Source organism: Helianthus annuus, chromosome 10, assembly GCF_002127325.2.
Source record: "Helianthus annuus cultivar XRQ/B chromosome 10, HanXRQr2.0-SUNRISE, whole genome shotgun sequence".
In the NCBI taxonomy this organism is placed as follows: domain Eukaryota; kingdom Viridiplantae; phylum Streptophyta; class Magnoliopsida; order Asterales; family Asteraceae; genus Helianthus; species Helianthus annuus.
The window spans coordinates 119,603,608-119,630,259 of record NC_035442.2 but is presented as its reverse complement, the minus strand read 5'-3'; the positions used below and the strand labels follow the sequence as shown (position 1 = coordinate 119,630,259).

The 26,652-nt window shown below is 35.4% G+C and overlaps 2 long non-coding RNA genes across 3 annotated transcripts; both read left to right on the top strand.

Annotated features, from left to right (window-relative positions):
- Positions 1–18,459: 18,459 nt before the first annotated feature.
- LOC110884837 lies at positions 18,460–20,950 on the top strand. 2 transcript variants are annotated; one of them, XR_004870207.1, is made up of 2 exons: positions 18,460–18,573; positions 19,355–20,950. It is a non-coding gene; the product is annotated as an uncharacterized LOC110884837 (long non-coding RNA). The 2 variants fall into 2 exon arrangements; XR_004870206.1 differs by having other exon boundaries at positions 19,343–20,950.
- Positions 20,951–24,059: 3,109 nt separating this feature from the next.
- LOC110884836 lies at positions 24,060–26,652 on the top strand. The gene is made up of 2 exons (XR_004870208.1): positions 24,060–24,203; positions 24,970–26,652. It is a non-coding gene; the product is annotated as an uncharacterized LOC110884836 (long non-coding RNA).

The window sequence follows — 26,652 nt, the reverse complement described above, 5'->3', positions numbered from 1 at the left end:
TTTATATTCTAGCAAATTGATGGTAAGGTTTAACCATAGCAGGTGACCATCAAGATCTTAGGTTTGCTACTTCAATTACACAAGATTTAAATCAATATCATGACATTTATCCATACATACATGAATGACGTGTGCTTTAGAAGGTTGTACACCTTCAAAATACACTTTCAGGGATATTTCATGAGAACTTTCAGCTTTGTCTAATCAATAATCATTTAGATTAGGGATGATAACTAATCATGTTCAAGGATTAGTGTGTCAAACTTGACGAAAATTATATGAACCTGAATATGACATTTATGTTTGTCGATTTACACGTACATAACCTTTCTAATCTTGAAAGCTATTTTTTTTGCATAACTAGAAGCTTGTAAAACAAATTTGATGTTTATATTTCCTTAGTGTAAAATTTTTAAAAATTAATACCAAACTGTTTAGTATTTCAATAAAATAATCATGTTCAATGATTAGTGTGTCAAACTTGACACAAATCTTTACATGAAACTGAATGTGACATTTGATGTTTATTTCTCCTTTAGTTTTTAATTTTTGAAATTTAATTATTACCAAATCTATTTAGACCACACCGATGCTATGAATAAGAAAACTAACAGAAATGAGTATTGGAAATTAAATTATCACTCCCGCAGCATTGCGCGGGTATGAAGATGACATGTTCCCATTCAAGCTGAAAAGAAAACAATTTCCAATTCGACTTATCTTTTCCATGATGATTAATAAAGCTCAAGGTCAAACAATTCCGCACGTTGGTATTTATCTACCGGATTCTGTATTTTGTATTTTCACATGGACAACTTTATGTGGCGTTATCAAGAGTGATTTCAAGACAAAATACGAAGGTGTTGGTACATCTCGCCAAAGATTTTAAACATCGCGAAGTTTACACATCAAATGTTGTCTACAAAGAAGTGTTGCGTGATTAATGAACCACATTCGTATCAAAACAAAGGTAAGTTAGTAGATTTTGTGCCTTAATTGCTTCCAGAAATTACTTTTTTTTCTTAAAACACATGTGCAACATTGTTTTTTTATCTGTCGAAATCTGGTACAGTAGAGGAGAAGATACAAGAAAGTCATGAGCGAACGGATGTGTTGGTAAAACAAGAAGAGATACAAGAGACTCCCCGTATTTTGTTTTTATTGTTTTCTCCCGCTACTTGCTTGTTTTGTACTCTTCTTGTTTTTAATTACGTCTACTTCCTTATTTTGTACTCTTCTTGTAGACAGATCACGCTCAAGCAATAGCTAAAAAAATTAACAAAAGTATATCACCAAAGAATCGATAAACTAACAGAAAAACCAGTGCCAACATATCACAAATAAGAAAACTAACTTAAGTACTATACAATATAATACAAGGCGACTGGTAAACTAACGGTAAACAAGTATCCCATTGTAAATCGCCATTCCCGCCGCATCGCGCGGGTAAATGACTAGTATATATATATATATATATGTATATATATTTGATGATGAAGTTGGAAATAAACAAACAAAGGCTTGTTTGAATAAATACTTCATTGAAAATAAAAAAAGTCACAAAAACAAAATGTTTTACGAAAACCGACGCTTTTTACGCCTTTCGCCCTTTTCTACTAACCACTAACCCAACCACCCACCTTTAGCCCAAGCCTAACCCTTCACCCAAAAAAGTCCTCTTGATATTTACAAAGGTATAAAGTTAAAAAGGAGGAGGATTGATTGCTTGGCAAGCTTATGGTAGGAATAAGTTCCACGCCGCTCTCGAGTGATTCACTAAAAATACACCTTCGGCCGAGTGTGAGTGATTTCCCCCGTGAGGTATGTGAACTTGTATATAAATGGAATTTTAAAGAGGTATGTTATGCCTTAATAAATAATTTATCTTATGAAATGTTTTTAATAAATCATGACGAATAGGATTGTAAATAAATAAAAATAAAACCTAGACGATCTTGGAAAATCCCGACACTCTATGACAAGCCCAAAAACCTTCTCTTCTACCCTTCCATTTGGGAGTGAATAAAGCCACATTATAAAGAGTTTTGCTTGAGGACAAGCAAAGATTCAAGTGTGGGGGTATTTGATGTGCACAAAATGCAACATATAAATTACATCAATAATGGCTTAAAACTAACCCTTTTTTAGTACTAATGTTGGAAAAAGTGTTCTTTTGTCTTCCTTTTGCATTTTCAGGATTAAATGAACTCAAAACAACAAAAGAAGCAAAAAGACAGCAAAATCTAACATAATTCCAATAAAAAGGAACAAAAGTGATATGCCGACCCTCCCGACAGCATCTTCCCAAGCAAAACAAAGAAATCAGAAGACTGAACACGCCCCGTGCTCAGCGAGCACGGGGCCGTGCCCAAGAAGCAGCAGAAAAGACAAACCTATAGAAGCTTCTACTGCCCACCACGGGGCCGTGCCCAGCGGACACGGGGGTGTGGTCAGAATGCTGCAGGCGCATTTATTGTAATTGCGAATTACAATTAATGAAGAAAGAGAGTGTCAGACGGACACGGGGCCGTGCCCAGGCTTCTGTTCAGCCTATAAATAGGAGTGCTTGGAGCCATTTCAACTCATCCCTTGGCACACCACCTCTCTCACACTTCACCCACCACCCACCACCATCACAACACCATCATCCACCACCATCATCCATTGTCCATCATAGAGTGTGTGAGTCGTCTCAGGATCCAAGATTGATCGTAAGAGTTCTTGACAATCAAAGGCCATGTTTGCCTAAGTCTCTTACATCAATTGGTGAAGACAAGTGTTTAGCGTAATACTTTTTATTTTTAATCTTTTGCACTTTTTAATTGGTTTTGTATTAATGACTTTAATTACTAGTTTCTTATGTTGAAGGTGATTCTTCCTTATCGTTTGTCCGTGGTGTCTTGGCATTATTTTACTGTCTATATAAAATAAAAGATTTTCACCATTCATATCTCCACGGTCTATATGGAGGTATGTTGGCTACCTGGTCGGGGGTTAAGGGAACGGTTTGGTAAGAGTCTTGCCATTGTTCAGTGTATAGATTCTGCAAAGGACCTGGATCAAATTTAGTAGGACATCCTTCAATACCCAAAGGTATTGGATGGCGGGGGTCCAAACTCTTTGATCCCCTCATAAGTTAAACTACTATTAAAACTTTAACCCGGTTACTTAGGACTGTATCCCTGCTGACTCAGACTACTTAGCCGAGGGTAACATCGCCTTCAAAAGAGGGGCCTACCACATTATGCATTAATAACTTAATTAATTATCTTTCAATAATCCGACCCTTTAGGATTGTATCCTTGCTGACTCAAACTACTGGGTTGATGGTAAGGTCGCCTTCAAAAGAGGGGCCTACTACAATAACTAAGATAATCTCTTAAATAAGTGCAAAAGTGCGAAAATAATCAAAGGTTACACTAACACACGAGTCGGATCCAAGTGATTCATCTTGTCTATCTGTTTTTACTTTTATTTTTATTTTCAGCATTTTAGTTAGCTTTATTTTCTTAGTTTAAAAATCTTTTTCTAACATTTTGATTTGATTAGACGTTGAGGATAAACCGGTACTAAAATCTCTTGTGTCCTTGGACGACCTCGGTATCTTACCAACACTATACTACGTCCACGATGGGTGCACTTGCCCATCGTGTTATATAAATTTAAAACTTGGCTAAAAAGTGTAAAAGGGGCTTAAAATATACACCTAAAACATATACACACTAACGCACATCACTTGTTGTCCCCGATCAAAATTTTTGTAGGAGGGCACCCGTCTAATGTTCACAAAGCCCGCCACATCTGCATTAATTTCCCTATGCGGCCTCATGTATCTTTGTCTTGGTCTTTGTGGACCGGAGGGTTCACACTACAAAAAAAATGCCATTTAGTGGCACACGCCTTTAATGGCATTTAGCTTTTCTGCTATTAATATAGGTTTTAGTGGCACTTTAAATGTGCTATATTTTCTTAGCACAAACTTTTAGTGGCATTTAACTTTTATGCCCTAAATTTGGTTTTTAGTTTTTTAGTGGCACTTTTTGTGTGTCACTAAAAATTTCGTGCGGGTTTCACATTAGGTTGTATATTTTTTAATGCTATATTTACATATTTTTCATATTAATTTGTTTATTTTTTACATTAATTAATAGTAAATTAGTAACATATAAATAAAGAGTAAACTGCCATTTTGGTCCTTGAGGTTTGGTTACTTTTACCACTTTAGTCCAAAACTCAAACCTTTTGCATCTGGGTCCCTGTGGTTTCAGTTTTATTGCCATTTTGGTCCAAAAATGAAATCAGGTCATATTTGTCTTGTAAAATTCTGTAATTTTGTAATTTTCCTCAAGGGCAAATCATGTCATATTTGTCTTATAAAATATGGTATTTATTTATAAAAAAGAAATGATCATTTTGCCCCTGCGGAAAATGACAAAATAACAGGATTTTATAAGACAAATATGACCTGATTTCATTTTTGGACCAAAATGGCAATAAAACTGAAACCACAGGGACCCAGATGCAAAAAGTTTGAGTTTTGAACTAAAGTGGCAAAATTGACCAAACCACAGGGACCAAAATGACAGTTTACTCTATAAATAAATATCTTTTTAATTTATTAAAAGTTATTGTTTTTTCACTCAAGCTATTTCATTTACCTCCCCTAAAAATTCAACGAGAATTTCAATTCCCGCTTCCTAGAATAAGACTGAGTGGCTGTTTGGTAGCCTCTTAATGACCATTCAGATGCTACCTCTTAATGGTTTAAAACATCTGAATGAATAAGAGGTAATTTCAATTCCCGCTTCCTAGAATAAGACTGAGGGGCTGTTTGGTAGCCTCTTAATGACCATTCAGATGCTACCTCTTAATGGTTTGAAACATCTGAATGAATAAGAGGTAACCTCAAGTCTGAATGGTTAAGAGGTAACCTCTGAATGGTAAATCATCACATGTCACATTCTTCTACCTTCTCATTGGTAAAATTCTTAATAGTACCATTAAGAGGTAGCCTCTTAATGACCATTCAGAGGCTACCAAACAGGTGTCTTAAATTAGGGCTTTGAAATTCTCGGTGAATTTTTCAAATTGGTTATTGGTGTTGGTTGATCAAGCAACTCTTCAAATCAGGTGTCTTAAATTAGGGCTTTGTCATTCATAGATATTTTAATTGAAAGAACTTTTAGGGCAAATGGTTATCTAGTTATGTGACAAGTGTTCTGATTTTTATCTAGTCTTCTTCTTGTTGGAGGTATGATCAACAAACTGAATTGAAAGTTGGGCTGTTTTTAACTTCTGATTTCTATACAGAGTCTTCTTCTTCCAGAACCAAAAACACAAGTTCACATCTCAAGGTAGTTTGTATGTTCATTTAATTGTATTTTGTTTCAATAAATATTTTTTTAACAATGATTGTACACAAGTTATCATTATTTAATAGTTAAGTGGCCTTATAATATCATTAAGTGGAAAAAAATAGAAGCGAACCGAACAACATGAATCTAAAATATTGTAATGATGTTTAACATTTCTTGAAACCTGGTGCTTTTTTTTCTTTTGTTTAAACATGTGTTATTTTTTTTTTTTTTGTGCATGTTAATTTGAACATGAATAACAAGTTCCTTTTTCAAGAGTTTATGTTTGGTGTGCTTAATTACTATAATAATATTAGAAACTTCATTTACTATATGTAAGTAAGTTTTTTACTCGGGGATAATTGGGTTTAGTTGGAGTTGACGTTCAAGCCCTCCATTTCTCAAGCCAACTCTCTCTTTTGCAATCTATTATGGTAGCAATAGGAAGTATTCATGTTAGTATAGCTATTTATTTTGACTTTACTCTTTTGTTATTATACAACATGAATGGCATATTCTTAGCTAAATAAGTATTCAACTTGGTAGCAAGTTTTTTGGATAACAACCTTTTGGACAACATCCACAACAGCAGCCAACACCTTTTGTTTTGATGTATATGGGCATCTCTTTTTGATGTAACAAACTAACAGCAATTAACAGTCCAAAACTTGTGTTTTGATGTATATTGCCTATTTGGACTGCCTTTTGAGCTATGTAGAATTTGTGGATATAGCTAGGGTATTTAAAACAACTTGGTTTAAGAATTATGAATAAGTATTATTATATCCTCTAATTTGGACAGTTTATTTTTTCATTTTTTGTTTTATTTTTTTTTTATTTTTAGCAATTAAGGCTCAAATAGTTCAAACAGTGAAACCAAACCGAAACCAAACCGTTAACGGTTTGGTTTCAGTTCGGTTTAAGAATTCAACGGTTCGGTCTCGGCTTTTAATCACCAAAAATCATGACTAACGGTTTGCTTCATGGTTTGACGCAAAAACCAACCAAACCGGACCATGAACACCCCTAGTGGTTTGAGTGTTGACAACTATGACTGCAGATGCCACCTTACTGTTCACATGGGAGGTAAGTAAAGTTTTACTTTTAATGCTATCATTTGATTTGAATATTTTCTGTTGGAATTGATTGAAGTTTCTCTAGGGTTTTGGTTGTTGAGAGAATACAGAGTAAAGATAAATAATGTTCGTATTGAATTGGTAAATTGAATTGTATCATGATACATGATATATATATAAGGGTCATGAACCGAACTTCATAACCGTCACAACTTATAGATACAATACATATTAAAATATATATATTAACTATCTAATCCAATATAAAATCTAACTTATATTTCTTCTGCTAATACCCTCCCTTAAGTTAGATTTCTTCTATATTGATAAGAGTCTTTATTCGCAGGAAATCCTTGGGCTGCAAGGCTTTTGTAAGAATATCTGCAGCTTGTTCCTTAGTTGTGAAAAAACGAACTTCAATCTCATCATTTTTCAGTAGGTCACAAATGAAATGATACTTTACCCTTATGTGTTTGCTCTTTCCATGATAGACAGGATCCTTTGCTAGACAGATAGTTGATCTGTTGTCACAATGGATCGCAGGTGGACAGTCCATATGTATTTGAAGTTCCTTTAGGATTCCCTTCAGCCAAATAGCTTGACATCCGGCCATTGATAAGGCAATATATTCTGCCTCTGTTGATGATAGGGCTACCACCTTTTGTTTTCTGGATTGCCATGCAATTGCACCTGAACCTAGATGAAATATATAACCTGATGTACTCTTGCTATCATCCGTGTCACCAGCATAGTCACTATCACTATATCCTGTGAGTTTTCCCTTTCTTCCTTTCGAGTATATTATACCATGATTTAGTGTTCCTTTTATGTATCTTAATACCCGTTTTCCTGCTTCCCAGTGACTTCTTTTGGGTCTTTCCATGAAGCGACTTAACTTACTAACAGCAAATGCTATATCCGGTCTTGTGTTTGTTAGATACATTAAGCATCCCATCAAGATTCTATACATGTTTTGATCGACATCTTCTTCTTCTGGATCCTCCTTTGTTAGACGAATCCCATATTCCATAGGTGTTGATATTTGTTTGCAATTTTCCATGTTGAATTTCTTTAACAGGGTCCTTGCATACTTCTGTTGTGATAAGGATATATTCCCTTCATTATAATTTACTTCCATTCCCAAAAAATAGTGTAATATTCCAAGGTCGGTCATTTCAAACTCCTTTTCCATAGATTCTTTCAGTTGACGAATTTGATCTAATGAGTCGCTTGCAATAATGAGGTCGTCCACATACAGGCATATTATGATTCTTGTACTTGTCGAATGTTTGAAATATAACGTGTGTTCATAAACACATTTATTATACCCTTGTGACAGAAAGTATCCATCTATTCTACTGTACCATGCCCTCGGGGCTTGTTTTAATCCGTACAAGGCCTTTTTAAGTTGACAAACTTTGTGCTCTTCTCCCTTCTTGACGTATCCTATTGGTTGTTCTATGTATACATTTTCAGTTAGCTTTCCATTTAGAAAGGCAGTCTTGACATCCATTTGATGCAAGTGCCACTCAAAATGAACTGCTAAGGCAAGAACGAGTCTTACTGTATCAAATCTAACTACAGGAGCGAATACTTCTTGATAATCAATTCCATACTTTTGATTATACCCTTTCGCTACTAATCTTGCTTTGTATTTGCTCACATTTCCATGTTCGTCGTACATTGTTTTAAAGATCCATTTCACTCCGATGGGCTTTTGATTCTTTGGAGGTTCCACTAATGTCCATGTTTTATTTTTTTTAATGGATTCCATTTCTTTGTCCATTGCGTCTTTCCACTTCTCATCCTTGCATGATTCATCATACGTAGTGGGGTCTGCATCGGCATAGAGAACAAAGTTGGCCACTGAATTTTCAGGTATTGTTTGATTCCTTTCATACAGATCCCTCACTTATGCATCTGTAAGTTGCTGTGTTTGCTGGTATATATCTGTAACACTCCTAGTCCTCAATTCTTCATTTTCGGATGTATATGAATATTCTTCATCTTCTGGTTCATTCTCTGTTGATTCACCATTTGTGTTGATTAATGGGTTGTTAACTTCAGGTACTGCTGTTATGTTGTGTCCTCCTTCCTCATGATCATTCGAATCTATATCATTTACTTGAACGTATGTTCTCTGTCTGTCAGAATTCACTTCGTTCCATCTTTGACCTTCATCAAATATAACGTCTCTGCTAATGATCACCTTGCCTGTTGTTGGATTATAGAGTTTATAAGCTTTACTTTGTTCACTGTACCCAACAAGGATTGTTTTCTCTGTCTTGTCATCTAGCTTCGTACGTCTCTGTTTTGGAACATGGGCATATGCAATGCATCCGAATACTCTAAGATGACTTATATTTGGCTTCCTTCCACTCCAAGATTCTTCAGGGGTTATGTTTGGAATCCTTTTTGTTACTGTTCGATTCAGAATGTAAGTTGCCCATGCTACTGCTTCTGCCCATAGATTGTTAGATACATTCATCATTTTCATCATGCTTAGCCCTAGTTCCATGATTGTTCTATTTTTCCGCTCGGCTACCCCATTCTGTTGAGGGGTGTAGCTTGTTGTGAGTTGATGTTGGATTCCCTTTTCTCTCAGGAACTCTTGAAATTCGCTGCCACAGTATTCTCCTCCCCTATCTGTTCTTATGCATTTTATCTTTTGATCCATTTGATTTTCAACTAGACTTTTGAATGTTTTGAAATGATAGAGTGCTTCTGACTTGAGTTTTAAAAAATATACCCAAATTTTTCTCGAAAAATCATCGATGAAGGTTATAAAATACTTACAACCTCTTATTGATGAAGTTTGCATAGGGCCGCATATGTCTGAATGTACAAGTTGGAGCGGTTTACTTGCATGCCATGTTGGATTTTTTGAGAATGATTTCCTCGCGTGTTTTCCTAGCATACAACTTTCACATACTTTACTTTGTTGCTTTGATATCTTCGGTAAACCTTTAACTACTTCTTTCATTCCCATGTCATGCAATGTATCAAAGTTTATATGTCCGTATCTTTGATGCCATAGTGCTGATAGATCCTGTGTTATCATACTGTATGCACGAGGTATCAAATCTTGACTTAGATTCAGAGGAAACATCTTGTTTCCTGTCATGTTAACTATTCCTATAGTCTCCCCTGTCTTGTCTTTAATTCTACACTCTCGGTTGCTAAATTTCACCTCATATCCCTTCTGAACTAATTGTCCTACACTTAGCAAATTATGCTTAAGTCCTTCCACATAGAACACATTCGGAACCCTTTTTTCAGTTCCCTTTATTGATATGGCAACATCTCCACTTCCTAGTACCTCGAGTTTTTTATCGTCACCAGTTCTTACTTCTCTTCTCTCGGACTCATTTAGAGTGATAAAGAGACTTTTATCTCCTGTCATGTGATTGCTGCATCCACTGTCTAGATACCAACAGTCGTTCTTTGGTATCTCCTCTACATTGAATATCATGAACATTGTATCGTCATTTTTGTCATTCACTCCTTCTTCTTCATGCATTAATGCATTATTCATTCTTTCGTTTTCATCTCTTCTCTGATTGCAGAAACATGCAGTGTGCCCAAGTTTCTGACAATTATAACATCTAATTTGACCACTCGTTCTTCCTCTCCCTCTGCCTCGTCCTCTTCCATTATTTTCATATCTTAATTGTCGAGATCTTTCAGAATTCTGTACTTGAAATGCTTGTTCCATCGGCGCTTCATCATATTGTTTTAAACGTAGTTCGTGTGATTGAAGAATACCAAGTAATTCTTCAACAGTCATATTATTTAAGTCTTTTGATTCTTCGACAGCGACAACGACTGATTCGTATTTTCGTGTCAAGGTCCTCAATAGTTTTTCAACTATTCGCTGTTCACTAATGTTTTCTTCGTTTTGTCGTAATTGATTTACTATGACCGTTGTTCGATTTACGAAGTCTTCTATAGATTCATTTTCTTTCATGCGTAAGGCATCAAATTCACATCTTAGGGTTTGAAGTTTTACCATTTTTACTCGTTGTTCACCTCTGTATGTTTTATGCAGAACGTTCCATGCCTCTTTGGATGTTTGACAAACTGCAATTCTTTCAAACACCATATCGCTTGCCGCCTGAAAAATGATATGCAGTGCTTTCTTGTCTTTCTTAATATTCTCTTTATATGTGTTTTGATCGCTTTCGGGTGCCCCATACGCCGGTTGATTATATCCTTCTTCGACTATGGTCCATAGATCTTGTGATTCTAGTAAGACTTTCATTTGTATGTGCTAGTGAAAATAATTCGATCCATATAGTTTTGGAATCTGTGTTTGTATTCCACCATTTGATGCCATGTTTTGAATCTTCTGTGTTCTTGAGACTGGATATAAATCAGATTACTTTGTGTGAATGAGGGATGTGGATCGATGATGGCTCTGATACCACTTGTTGGAATTGATTGAAGTTTCTCTAGGGTTTTGGTTGTTGAGAGAATACAGAGTAAAGATAAATAATGTTCGTATTGAATTGGTAAATTGAATTGTATCATGATACATGATATATATATGAGGGTCATGAACCGAACTTCATAACCGTCACAACTTATAGATACAATACATATTAAAATATATATATTAACTATCTAATCCAATATAAAATCTAACTTATATTTCTTCTGCTAATATTTTCGTCAGTCTCTTATAAATGTTGACTTTCTTACTTAATTGTTTCAGATGTTGGTGGATTCTCTGGATTATCTGGTCATCATTTCAATACAAAAATGAAGTAAGAATGTATATATTTCAACCCCATAGTGTATCTAAATATCTTTTTTTTTTTGGAAATTGTGAAATGTTGATAGTCTGACTTATACTATTACATTACTTTTAATTAGGGTGAAAGATGGAATTCTTGGTGTAAGACTTCATCACATGTAATATTTTCTTGAATATTATTTATTATTTCATTTGTGGTATACGTCTCACTATGTAAGTGAATACAGGACTGAGGATAGTCAAACCCCAGTAACCTTTGCGATTACAGCAGAAGAAACAAATCATGTTCAAGTTTCAGAGTGCCCATCCTTTGTGACATCAGGAGACTTACAGGGCTTCATAGCTAAGACATGTGGCGAGAAATTAAAGAGGTTTGTTTAACATTGTTCCCTACACCACTTGTTTGCTACATAGATAGTGACTGCATGGAATTTGCTTCATTAATCATAATTCCTATCAGATCCTACTTTCTCTATATAATAACTGAATTATATTTGGTTGAATTGATGGGGGCACAAGTTTCGAAACCGCTGATTGCAACCAAAGTTACTCATCTTATGTGCTACAAATTTGAAGGTGTGTTGTATTAACTTTAATTCACTTATGCATTTTCTCTAGGTGGCTTTTTTACCAAACAAGATATTAAGAGCCTACCATGTTTACAGGTATGCGTGTGTTCTATTACTCCATCTAGAGGTGTAACTTCTAGTTAGCGGCTTTTAATTGATTAAAAAACTACATCAGTACAAAAAATAGAGATTGCATGTTTAAAGAATATACTTTAGGCATCTTTTGACCCTATTGACCCATTCACCATATTTTTAGCAATGTTTTAGTTCATCAATTGACCTGTCTAAGACAGAAGATAACTCATTTCGACTCATTATAAACTGAAGCGTAAACATTCTCATCATGAACTCTCTTGTTGTTAGGTGATGGCAATTCTGACAACCAGGGGTATTGAAAAAACCACATATTCTTTTGGCTGGAGAGCTTAAAGTGATGTCAAAAGAAGTAAGTTTGCCTTTTATTAACTACTCTTACATCTTTGATAGCTATCGTTATCAGATCTAATCAATTTAACATGAATTGTGAAATTTCAGGTTGAGTATAATTAGTTGGCTAATGTGGCAACAATAAGTAGTAAGTGCTGGGAACTATGAAGTAGAAGTATGACTACTAAGAAAACGTTAACACGATGATTTTTTAACTCGCACGAAGAAGATTGTGAAAGAGATTCATGAACACAATGAAGTTTTGAGTTTTTATCCGTACACTTGTTAGTTTATTTGGGTTATATGCTTGATCATTAGACTTAGATGGACATTTATTAGACATTTGGAATCTTTGGAAGATTGATTGAACTTTTAATTGAAGTGATTATTTTATGATTTCTACATTTTACAATTTTGTTTTTATTTTTTAATGTAAATAAATGATAATTGTAATTAATTAAAATTAATATGATAAACGTCAATGACATTTAATTTGATGTGATTTTTGTGGCAAAAAATATGTGCCACTAAAAGCTCAAAAGTTTGTACTGGCAGATAAAAAAGTGCCACTAAAAGCCTAAAAACTTTGTGCGACATATTGAAAAAGTGCCACTAAAAGGCTTTAGCGTCAGCGCTTCTTGTGGCACTTTTTTTGTGTGCCGCCCATTCTTACAAGATTCTTTAGTGGCACTTTCCTGTTTTTCTGTGGCCCTTTTTGCACGCCACTAGATGGCATTTTTTTGTAGTGACAATCAAACTTATGATCTGTTCTATACCCATAACCAAAATCAAATAACAATAACCTTGAATCACCAGCCACCATAAGGACCGCCGCACAACCACCGCGTTCAGCCGCCGCCCCTGTTCCGAGTCCACCGCAAACCACTGACTCCGCCACCTTGTACCACCATGGGCACACCGGGTTCAAACGCCACCGTGCTTTCAGCCACCACACACACCGCCACCGCCGTCGTACCCACCTCGTGATTCCAACCTGGAAGGTACACGAATAGATAACCTTTGTTTGTTTGATTTTTCGGTTAACGCTTACGATTTGGGTTGGGTTTCGGTTTAGGTTCGTTCACCGGTGACCCATGAGGGTTCCGATAAGTTAACTTCTGCCGTCGAGTAAGCTTATGTGTGTCTACGTGTGTTTGAGTTGTGTGTGCATGATATATGTGTTGTGAATGCGTGTGTATTTGGATGAGTGTGCGTGTGTGTATGTTGCGATGTGTGTGTGTGTGTGATCAGATTGTATGTGCGTGGCTATGTATGTGTGAGTTGTTTGTGTGTTATGTGTAATTTTATATATGTGTGTATGATTATCGATGAAAAAAAGGGATATCAAACAAATCATTTTGATCATTTTGACCTACATCTAATTTAGTATCTACTAAAACAAATAAAAGTTAATGTTAAGTTTGTGTCAGTTATATCCTAAAGAGTTAATTACTATTTTCGTCCCTGTGGTTTGTGAAAAATCACTATTTCAGTCCATTAGTTTAAAAATTGCGATTTCGGTCCCTGTGGTTTCATTTTCGTAACCATTTCAGTCCACCTTCGTTAACCCCGTCCATTTATTCTGTTAAGTACATGTTGACCATAATGCCCTTATTAATAAAAACAAAAGGATATCTAAATGAGTTAATTACTGTTTTCGTCCCTGGGGTTTGTCAAAAATCACTATTTCAGTCCATTAGTTTAAAATTTGCGATTTCAGTCCCTGTGATTTCACTTTCGTAACCATTTCAGTCCAGTCTCCTAACACCGTATATTTTACTGTTAAGTTTTTAATAAAATACCTAAATTACCCTTGTGTTAATTAAATATGGACTTATATGATTTTATTATTGGATTTATATGATTTTATTGTTGTATGACATATGGACTTAAATTGGATTGTAGGGTTCGACCCACCATGGCTTCGGTAGAAGTAGAAGTCTGGCGCTATTTTTACATATATGTTTCCAAAATTTTAATTTTGGATTTTAGAATGAGAAAATGTCCAGGTAAGCATTATTTTTCAAAGTTATTATGTTAACTGACGCTGCTAGGAAGATATTAATTGGGGTGGGGTAATGGGTCGCTGGACATAAGAGGGTGGGGTTGTGATGCCGGAGATGATGACTGGAAACTTTTGCCGGAAATGAGAGCAAGGATGGAGTGGGGTGGGGTAGCGTGGGGTTGTGTTTTAACAACGGGTCCTAGAATACAATCTTTTAAATTTCCATGGTTTTTTATTTAATTAACACAAGGGTAATTTAGGTATTTTATTAAAAACTTAACGGTAAAATAGACAGTGTTTGGAGACTGGACTGAAATGGTTACGAAAGTGAAATCACAGGGACTGAAATAGTGATTTTTGACAAACCATAGGGACGAAAACAGTAATTAACTCATTTAGATATCTTTTTGTTTTTTATTAATAAGGGCATTATGGTCAATTCACGTGTACTTAACAGAATAAATGGATGGGGTTAACGGAGGTGGACTGAAATGGTTACGAAAGTGAAACCACAAGGACTGAAATCGCAATTTTTAAACTAGTGGACTGAAATAGTGATTTTTGACAAACCACGGGGACGAAAATAGTAATTAACTCTATCCTAAATTATCTCAAACTTTAAAAAGATATATTTTAGTAAGTAAAGATGTAAATTTATATGTTTATTGTTCTAAAATTCTATATGCAAATAACGTTAAGAAAGATTAAAAAAAAGTATATTTGTATTTTTTTTGTGACTAAATAAATTATGGTAAGTGTAACCCGAAAGCATATGTTAACAAAGTATGTATGTTAGGTAAGTTTAATCAGGGGTCGTTGGAGAAATTCAACGAAAGATCTTTTATTTTATAAGTTATATAATATTAATTAATCTCGTAAATACGGGTTTTAGGTTTGCATATGATTTGCGGACGACTCAATTCTTGATTTTTGCTTACATGCTAAACTAAGGTACGGATCCTTTTTCTTTTTCATCATAGTATAACTTATGGTACGGATCCTAGTCCTTGACATCGTAGTATTATTGTTTGTATCCATTACCTTGTGGTATGGATCCGTGATTTTTTTTATCGCAGTATAACTTTATTTATCTATTTGTCTTCGTTACTCTTTGGTACAGATTCATTGGTCCTACCATCTTAGTATAAATCTGTATCCGTTACTTTGTAGTACGGATCATGTTCCTTTTTCATCATAGTATATATTTCGGTTCCTCCTACGGGTACGGATTCTTTGGTGTTCTCATCATTGTATTATTTTTATTTAATCATATTCGTCACTTCATAGTACGGATTTTTGTTTATTCATGTTATCCGTTTGATATGTGATGCGTTATTAGAATCAGAATCAGTCTGGTATTGTTTATATGATAATTAGTGTGTTGTAGCATGCCATACCTCAGACTTGTACTCATGGTCGCATGTTCCTGTTAGTGTTATTTTTAGTTGTCTGTAAGTTATTTACATGGCCTTAGCTTTTGTACTCTGTCACCCGAGCGTCTGGCTTGCCGTTGGGCGTAAACGGCATGGCACTTATCGTGACAGTGCGTAATAAAAGTTCACGGCGTCTCTAGCATGTGCTTGTGAAGCACTTGGCCCCTAGTGGCGTATAGATCAATCTTAGCTCTGAGTTTGAGTTTGTTTGTGTGTGAGAGATGGAATAATGGGTGTACGCTACACTCACCATCTCATAGGTACATAGTGTAGCTACCTGTGTACCAGTATGTTTGTGGCTCTGGGTGCTTCTATGTTACACGGTTTATTTTGTTGATATAAATCTATCGTGTAAGTCAATATATGATTCCTTATGTGAATATGTTCCGTTTCTGATTACGTTCTGATAAGTTACATGTGTATCTGATTATGCTCTGACTATGGTTCTGATCGTGTATTAGATTACGTTTCTAACATGTTCAGTATCCGATTATGTTAGTATCTAATTATGGATCTATTCTTGATTTGGGTCTATTTCTGTATTAGATGACCTTGTTTTTCGCTTCAGTATCCGTATCAGTATTTGTTCAGTATGTGTTCCGGTGTCTGTCTTAGCACCTTGTATTGCTTCTGTTTTCGCTTGCATATCCGTTTTTGTTTCCGTATCGTTTTACACATCGTGTTACAACATTAAATATTTAAGGATTTAGTTATTTTGTTTTGTTTTGAAATCCAATTATCTAAATTATTTGGTACTTAGATACAAATCTTTCAGATATTATGGAAATAGTATTTCGTCAAACAACGTCCGGTCATGAAATCTCATAAATCACTAGCATTCGATTTAAATTTGAACGTTTACTAAAGGTAATTAGTTTTGCCAGATACCTTGTTTGAAAATCATAAAGTTTTTAAACGAGGTCTAAAACAAAAATTGTTTATAAAAGAAAATTGTTTTATTCTTCATGATCAACGATGTATCGGTCTTCATAGGTGTTTCAACTGGGTTCAGTATGACTTTAGTTTTCATATGACTTCTGAACCAACGCCGTATTTGTTCTGAATCAGTTTTCATATCAGTCCCGTATCAGTTTTTGAACAAGTTTTCGTATTAGTTTTCGCACCGGTCTTATACCCGATATTGTATTTTGTATTTGTACCAGTGTGTTTGTTAGTTCAGTATCGTGTCAATTCAGTATCTTTAATGTGTCCGTATCTGTCCTCCTGTTTCAGTACCTGTTTCGGTTCAGTCTCTGCTCCATTATGTTTTGATTTCCGCTGAGTTTTTTTTATACTATTGCTTTCTCCGTTACTGAGCAATTTTTGGCTCAACCATAGTTTTCTTTTTGTGTTTTTCATATTTGATAACAGGAAATTTGGGAGACCTGGGAAATCAGTGAGGAGCGTTAAACCCAAGTTGAAGGACAAGCAATATTATTTAATTTTTGTTATATCATAAACTGTAATTAGGATCCTTTCGATTTAATGTTATGGACTAGCTTATGGATTTGATATCTGTAAGAGTGACACGTCAACCCTTCTGGGTTGGGGTGTTACAGTTATGGTATCAGAGCAAGGCTCTTTCCTGTAGAAAACTTAAATCTTAAAAACTAAACCTGTGAGGTAATGGGTAGACGTTGGGTTAGGATCTCGACTTCTGATCAATCTCCGTACTCATCAGTTTCTGACTATTAATCAATCCGCCAGAGCTTTTTGTTGTGAACTACCACTCACATATTCTACGTTTCGTCTAAGCCGAATAATTATTCTATTTTCCATTATGATTTCGTTACCGAATTCATAAATGACCTAGGACATGGTGGATGATATGACGGAGGTGAGTACGACATCGAGCGAACTCGACGACGCGCCACAAGGACCGTACTACCTTGCGCGCTTCAAGACATGTTTTACTACATATGTTATAGTTCCTACCAAAATTGACACATGCTTTTGTTATCGTCTAGTTATCTTTTCTGATTACTGCAATTAAATACGATTCATTTTCTCCTATCACTTTTCCTTTCACTATAAATCTGGGTTAGTCATTAAGGTGCAGAATGAGAGTACTTTAAGGGCACTTTCATAAGGTAATCGACAATTACGAGCATGAACGTAATCGAGTTACAAGTACATATGTGCGCTTTAGGATTCCTGTTATGCAGGTTGATGTCTATGTGAATGTTGTTTTTTTAACTCCTAAAATTCCATGGTTCTTAACATTCTCTGAAAATTCAAAGCTCGTTCTTCGATGTTAGGTGTCTACATACTTATGATGTGCGTATCCTATTATCGTAAGGCCATGCCCTCTTCACCTGTCTAATGTTAAGAAACTATGGGTTTTTCGATGAGCATTCGATGATTACTCAGAGTTTGTGGATTTTTCTATTTGTGTCATTCTTTGTACTGATTTGATTCATGTTGCACCATGTCGTATCGTACCCTAGTCCCAATTGTTTCGCATCAAGTTCCATGGTTCACTTCTCATTTCTTGGAAAGGTTAGCTGTTTTAGGCACCATATGGAAACTCAGCACCGCATTTCATCCTCAGATCGACAGTCTGTCAAAACATACCATTCTGATTATAACACCCCAAAATTCAAATTATCTAGTTGTTAATATGTTATCACGTTTAAAAGAAGGAGATGCAATAACTAGGTTATCAAACCAAGTTAAATGCTTGGTTTAAACAAATAAGAATAGGAATTGGGTAAATTATGAACAATGGTAAACATGAGGGGTTGATATGGACAAAAGGAAAAGATAGAATATAAACAAAAAAAAAATAATAATAATGATAACCCTTAAACCACACACCTGGGCGTGTGTTCGATCAGAAGAAGAGAAAGAAAGGGGTCAAACCCTAGAACACCAAAATCTATCAAATTGAAAGGGGAATTGAAGCCTAGTTGAATGACTAAGAATGGCGATCATCTAAGCATACCCAACATCAAGTAAGTCGAAATTTGCAATTTTGTGATGTTTGATTTTGTGGGTCTAGTATAATTCGGGTATGTAATGCAGAAATCTGGTATGAATAATGGTTGCTAGGGTTGTCAAAACATCAATAGATGTTAAATTTTGAATATGAGCATGGATTAGGCAAAACCCACTTAATCTAGTAATTTGGTGATCTTGTAGTTCCATAGATTGAATATTATGATGATGAATATATGAGTACTAGTAAAATTGATGAACTCCTAGGGTTTTACTATGAATGAATTATGTGATTTTGATTGATAAAAGTTGTGAAGACTACTAGAGAAGTTATGCATAAAACACTTGTACTTAGTGCTAAGGTTGTTATATGCACACCAAGTGTTCGATTAAATGCTTGAATGGTTAATTTTATAAATTTTGAATGAATTAGGAAGTCTTGTGTTGTATGTGGAAATTATGGAATTGATCTTTTGTAAAAAGTGTTATGGAATGCAAACTATATGTGAATGGAATAGTTATGTAAGTGAATGGCATAGTTTAAAAGAGAGTGGATTATGTATAGGATTGAAGTTTAAAAAGGTAAAAGTTGTATGCGAGAAACTATTGCATTATGAACTTGCTAGTTGATGTGTTATGTTCGGTAGTAATAAAGTATGACGATACATATCCCTTATATGCTTTAATAAGCTAACGAAAGTCAAATATTACATGATTTGAAAGCCGAATGAACGAATGTTTGTAAGCTAACCGTGTTACAATTATGATGACATGTATGGATATGAGTCATGTCAATAGAGGCACAAATATGGAAGCGCTACGGGTTGAAGGTAAACACGGAAGCTATGTGTAAATTCGGACGCACGAGGTAAGTAAACTCCTCGACTCCTTCCTTAGTAGTAAAAGAGGTTATTTGTATGATAAATGTTAGCAATTATGCAAGATGCTTTATTGACATTGGTAACAAGTAAGGAACATTAAGGACGTGATTTCTGAATCACTTCCTACACCATTTTAGGAAGGCTATATGCGAGTCACTTAAGTATAGTAATCTAAGTTTATTTTTGATTCGGTTATTGGAGGTGATGGTATTCGCTAAGAAGACCGAACGGGTTAAAATAAGAGTATATTAGGGTAGTTTTTATGCATATAAAGATGTGAAAACAATGCAGAATTTTCATGTTAATTGTTGTTAAAATAGTGCAGTTTTTATGCACTTTGAGCTGCCAAAACAATGCAGAATTTTCATGTTAATTGTTGTTAAAATAGTGCAGTTTTTATGCACTTTGAGCTGCCAAAATAGTGCAAAATTTTCATGTTAATTGTTGTTAAAATAGTGCAGTTTTTATGCACTTTGAGCTGCCAAAATAGTGCAGAATTTTCATGTTAATTGTTGTTAAAATAGTGCAATTTTTATGCATTTTGAGCTACCAAAATAGTGCAGAATTTTCATGTTAATTGTTATTAAAATAGTGCAGTTTTTATGCATTTTGAGCTGCCAAAATAGTGTAGAATTGTCATGTTTATTGTTGTTAAAATAGTGCAGTTTTTATGCATTTTGAGCTGCCAAAATAGTGCAGAATTGTGCTGTTTATTGTTGTTAAAATAGTGCAGTTTTTATGCATTTTGAGCTGCCAAAATAGTGCAGAATTGTGCTGTGTATTGCTATTAAAATAGTGCAGTTTTTATGCATATCGAGCTGTTAAAATAGTGTAGAATTGTGCAGTTTATAATGTATGTACGTGGTCTATTTGTATGGAAGCTTGTAATCAGCATACCTTAGTAAACCTTGGGATGATTTAAGTGATTTATAAGGGTTGTACGTGTGTACGTGGGTATGTAATCACGTGTGGAAGTTCACGTCTATGAATACATGTGTGTTTGTGCCTGCGTTTGAAGTAGGATTCATTGCTTATGAGCGAACGGAACTTGGGTATGTGTTCGTACAACTTAAATAAGTGGAAGTGTTAAGTTACTAAACCGTTGACTTGAGTATGAAAAGGTGATTGCAGGTACTCTATTAATGTCTTTACCAAGGTTAAGGAATTGAAGTGCACGAATGTAAATGGAAAGCACATTCGTAAGGATCAGTATGGGAAGAAGGAACGCGGACTGGTTATTGATCATGTGTGTTTAGTTTAGGAATGATGTCATTAAATCTAACCGATGCACATGTATGTGGTGAATGCAGGTTGCGTGGATTTAGCATCATTATGAAGGATAGAAAGATTGAAGATCGAGTCAAGAGCAAAGGATTGTACGGGAAGGATCGGTCACTGTCCGAAGTATTAATGTAATGGAACGTGGTAAATCCTTTTTAATGAGTGTATGACATTTGGTATTCAAACTTTCCTGTAAGTACTATGTCTATTAAAGAACGAAATTTTGGGTTCATATTTTCCGCTGTGTTGTATTTTTAAGTTATTACAAGTTAGTCTTACAGGGAATTGTTCATAATACGAACGGGTCATGCCCGATTTTTGTTAAATTATAGTATGGTAATATCTCATTTAGGAAGGTATAAAGGTGGGCGTAACAAGTTGGTATCAGAGCCCTGGTTTGAGAGAAATCAAGTATGAGAAGGTAGTACTTGAACTCAAACCTGTGTGCTCGTGTGACAAGGAACCCGTACAATCTAGGACTCGATCAAGATCTAAGGGCAGAAGCGAATGTAAGTATGTATTTATGCATGTGAATGAAGAAACTAACGGTTTTGTATGTGCAAGGTAGGCATAAGTGATTGAAGGGGAGGGTCCGTGAATGCAGAATAGGATGAATGCTAAGGCGGGCAAAGATGCAAATAGGCAAATTAACCCCAGGTACACGCTACTAATAGTATGGGTGCCGATGTTAAAAGAAAAAGGAAGAGATCTCCTTGGGAGGGTAATTATTAAACGAAAGACAACGATGTGGTCTTGGGGAAGTTTTAGAAATATGCACGAAACTGAAACCCATTTCTAGGACATAAGGCGATGATTACACGAAGGCACGAAATTAGTACGTGGATTGCGCACCTGGCTAGTACGCAAGAAGCATATGACGTTCGTGAGACCATGGTAATTATCGCAGGTATGTCTGGTAGAACTGGGTAGCAGGTGGGCGTGCGGGTGGAATGGGTAATAAGACTCTCGGGAAACTGAGGATACTACGTAAGAGTAAAAAGTATAAGTGATGAGAATGAAGAATGTTGAATCCGTAAAAAAAAAGAGTACGGATCAACAAGATATGAATGCAAAGTTTGAATCCGCGAGACGGCTTCAAGGAATGAAAGATGTGAATGATGCAAATCCCTTGCGGATTTGGTTATGCTAAAGAAGGTTATGATAAGCTATGCAAGGCGACCGGTTCAAGTTGAACAAGTCGAGTAAGGATAAGGTACCATCCGTTTAGAACGGGTGGTCGTGAATGCAATAACAAATGTATGAAGTTCAACCCGTTATATGGATAGAACGAAAGATTTATGTTGAAAGCAATTAACCCGATGTTACCGGGTCGTAAGTGGTATGCTAGAATCTCATTACGAGAGTATATGCCATTACCCATTTAATTGGGTAATCGAATGCGTAGAAGAAATGAAAGTATATAAGCGAATGGAACTAAAATGTTGGTATTTTAAGCGAAATAAGTATTATGACTAACCTTTAAAACGGGAAGGGTAAGTGTTTGCAAGAAAACACTGAAACAGTGAAGCTATGAGATCGTAAGCATGTTTGAATTGAAAAGGAGTACAAACGTGTACTTCGATACGCATGTATATAATACGAAATAAGTGGCAGTTGACCTTGAAAAGTCAAACTGCAAAAGCTGAGAAATAATTTAGTTTCAAACCAAGGGAGTGCTAGAGAAGAAATGAAATGTGTAGTGTAGTACACCAAATGAGTTATAGAATTACGAAATAATGATTATGTATTTACCCGTCAAGAACGGGTCAAACAATGAGAATGATATATTAAGAAATGGTCATGTATTGACCCATTATGAATAGGTTTAACACATTAGTGCTTTAAAAAGAATCTTGAAAGTAGTAATATGTAAACAAGGAGAAGTAATAAAAATCATGTTTAAATGAATTTGAATGAAATGTGATAATCCCCAATCTTATAATGAGTATGGCAGATATCATAGTGTGATAAACCTATCAAGGTCAATGAAATAATGTTCATAAGCGAAAGCTCGTCACACGGATGAACAAGGTCAATACGAAACATGGTATGGATGGTGACGAAGAGGACCGACTCGTTGCTGCATGTTCAAGTACTGCACCAAGGTAGTAAGGTTAGCAAATTATTTAATATATAAATGTACGATGCTCGAATCTCTCAAACCTACGCTCTCGTGAAAGTGTGTTCGTTTCTAAGCGCCACGCAAGTAAGTGAATTAAGGATTTCGAGCTATGCTTTTAGATGAAAACGGAAATGGGTTATGGATAAATTACTATTATAACCTGGGTTGGGACGTTATGGGATGTTATGGAAGGTTTCGGGACTGCCCGAGACCATTTCAGGTTGGAAAAAGGACCCGGGAACAAAAATTTTGGTCAAACAGCGTCTGTACACCAGAGAGCCCGTCGGCGACGGCCTTTATGCCGTCGGCGACGACACCCCTCCACCCGACGCGCTAACTGTCTGTCTACGGGTAATGTTCAGCGACGGGACCTTCCCGAGCCCGTCGGCAGTGCACCATGTGCTGTCGGCGACGGGTCCCCCTTATCTGCTTATGCTGAAATTGTTTGTTTATTAGGCTAAGGTCCTTAATTCAGTTCTAGCATTCATTAAACACTAGGAACACCCCAAGCTGATTATGAAGCTAGGAAATTCAAGACAACTATCATGTTTTAATGATGAATGTGTGGGAAGTTATGTATGCGAACGAATGAAATAAGTGACACATCTAGAATATTTGTAAGGAAAGATTGGATGAGTTTATGAAAATTTTACGCTATCACTGAAAAAGTACCTCCATATGAATAGGTACGATATGCTTAATGTGTATGAGTGAACGAGATTGTATGCGGAAATGAATAAATTAATGATGACTAGGGATTGGTTTTCGCAAGGAAATTTAAAATCTTGATAAGTATAAATAATATGTCATGATGCTAGTTTCAAATTATGGACTATGGGATGTGTGATTAACCAATTCCTCACAAAATAGTTATGTAAGTCGTCCAATGTAACTTGAATAAGTGGACGAACGAAGAATAAGACTAGACGGGTTGTAGAAGAAAAGAAAGAGGTTTCGGGACGAAACCTTCTTTAGGGGGGTAGATTTGTAACGCCCCAAAATTCAAATTATCTAGTTGTTAATATGTTATCACGTTTAAAAGAAGGAGATGCAGTAACTAGGTTATCAAACCAAGTTAAATGTTTGGTTTAAACAAATAAGAATAGGAATTGGGTAAATTATGAACAATGGTAAACATGAGGGGTTGATATGGACAAAAGGAAAAGATAGAATATAAACAAAAAAAAAAATAATAATAATGATAACCCTTAAACCACACACCTGGGCGTGTGTTCGATCAGAAGAAGAGAAAGAAAGGGGTCAAACCCTAGAACACCAAAATCTATCAAATAGAAAGGGGAATTGAAGCCTAGTTGAATGCATGAACTAAGAATGGCGATCATCTAAGCATACCGAACATCAAGTAAGTCGAAATTTGCAATTTTGTGATGTTTGATTTTGTGGGTCTATTATAATTCGGGTATGTAATGCAGAAATTTGGTATGAATAATGGTTGCTAGGGTTGTCAAAACATCAATAGATGTTAAATTTTGAATATGAGCATGGATTAGGCAAAACCCACTTAATCTAGTAGTTTGGTGATCTTGTAGTTCCATAGATTGAATATTATGATGATGAATGTATGAGTACTAGTAAAATTGATGAACTCCTAGGGTTTTACTATGAATGAATTATGTGATTTTGATTGATAAAAGTTGTGAAGACTACTAGAGAAGTTATGCATAAAACACTTGTACTTAGTGCTAAGGTTGTTATATGCACACCAAGTGTTCGATTAAATGCTTGAATGGTTAATTTTATAAATTTTGAATGAATTAGGAAGTCTTGTGTTGTATGTGGAAATTATGGAATTGATCTTTTGTAAAAAGTGTTATGGAATGCAAACTATATGTGGATGCAATAGTTATGTAAGTGAATGGCATAGTTTAAATGAGAGTGGATTATGTATAGGATTGGAGTTTCAAAAGGTAAAAGTTGTATGCGAGAAACTATTGCATTATGAACTTGCTAGTTGATGTGTTATGTTCGGTAGTAATAAAGTATGATGATACATATCCCTTATATGCGTTAATAAGCTAACGAAAGTCAAATATTGCATGATTTGAAAGCCGAATGAATGAATGTTTGTAAGCTAACCGTGTTACAATTATGATGACATGTATGGATAGGAGTCATTTAAATAGAGGCACAAATATGGAAGCGCTACGGGTCGAAGGTAAACACGGCAGCTATGTGTAAATTCGGACGCACGAGGTAAGTAAACTCCTCGACTCCTTCCTTAGTAGTAAAAGAGGTTATTTGTATGATAAATGTTAGCAATTATGCAAGATGCTTTATTGACATTGGTAACAAGTAAGGAGCGTTAAGGACGTGATTTCTGAATCACTTCCTACACCATTTTAGGAAGGCTATATGCGAGTCACTTAAGTATGGTAATCTAAGTTTATTTAGGATTCGGTTACTGGAGGTGATGGTATTCGCTAAGAAGACCGAACGGGTTAAAATAAGAGTATATTAGTGTAGTTTTTATGCATATAAAGATGTGAAAACAATGCAGAATTTTCATGTTAATTGTTGTTAAAATAGTGCAGTTTTTATGCACTTTGAGCTGCCAAAACAATGCAGAATTTTCATGTTAATTGTTGTTAAAATAGTGCAGTTTTTATGCACTTTGAGCTGCCAAAACAATGCAGAATTTTCATGTTAATTGTTGTTAAAATAGTGCAGTTTTTATGCACTTTGAGCTGCCAAAATTGTGCAGAATTTTCATGTTAGTGCAGTTTTTATGCACTTTGAGCTGCCAAAATAGTGCAGAATTTTCATGTTAATTGTTGTTAAAAGAGTGCAGTTTTTATGCATTTTGAGCTGCCAAAATAGTGCAGAATTTTCATGTTAATTGTTGTTAAAATAGTGCAGTTTTTATGCATTTTGAGCTGCCAAAATAGTGCAGAATTGTCATGTTTATTGTTGTTAAAATAGTGCAGTTTTTATGCATTTTGAGCTGCCAAAATAGTGCAGAATTGTGCTGTTTATTGTTGTTAAAGTAGTGCAGTTTTTATGCATTTTGAGCTGCCAAAATAGTGCAGAATTGTGCTGTGTATTGCTATTAAAATAGTGCAGTTTTTATGCATATCGAGCTGTTAAAATAGTGTAGAATTGTGCAGTTTATAATGTATGTACGTGGTCTATTTGTATGGAAGCTTGTAATCAGCATACCTTAGTAAACGTTGGGATGATTTAAGTGATTTATAAGGGTTGTACGTTTGTACGTGGGTATGTAATCACGCGTGGAAGTTCACGTCTATGAATAGATACGTGTTTGTGCTTGCGTTTGAAGTAGGATTCATTGCTTATGAGCGAACGGAACTTGGGTATGTGTTCGTACAACTTAAATAAGTGGAAGCGTTAAGTTACTAAACCGTTGACTTGAGTATGAAAAGGTGATTGCAGGTACTCTATTAATGTCTTTACCAAGGTTAAGGAATTGAAGTGCACGAATGTAAATGGAAAGCACATTCGTAAGGATCAGTATGGGAAGAAGGAACGCGGACTGGTTATTGGTCATGTGTGTTTAGTTTAGGAATGATGTCATTAAATCTAACCGATGTACATGTATGTGGTGAATGCAGGTTGCGTGGATTTAGCATCATTATGAAGGATAGAAAGATTGAAGATCGAGTCAAGAGCAAAGGATTGTACGGGAAGGATCGGTCACATAGTTTAACAAATGTAGGTCCGAAGTATTAATGTAATGGAACATGGTAAATCCTTTTTAATGAGTGTATGACATTTGGTATTCAAACTTTCCTGTAAGTACTTTGTCTATTAAAGAACGAAATTTTGGGTTCATA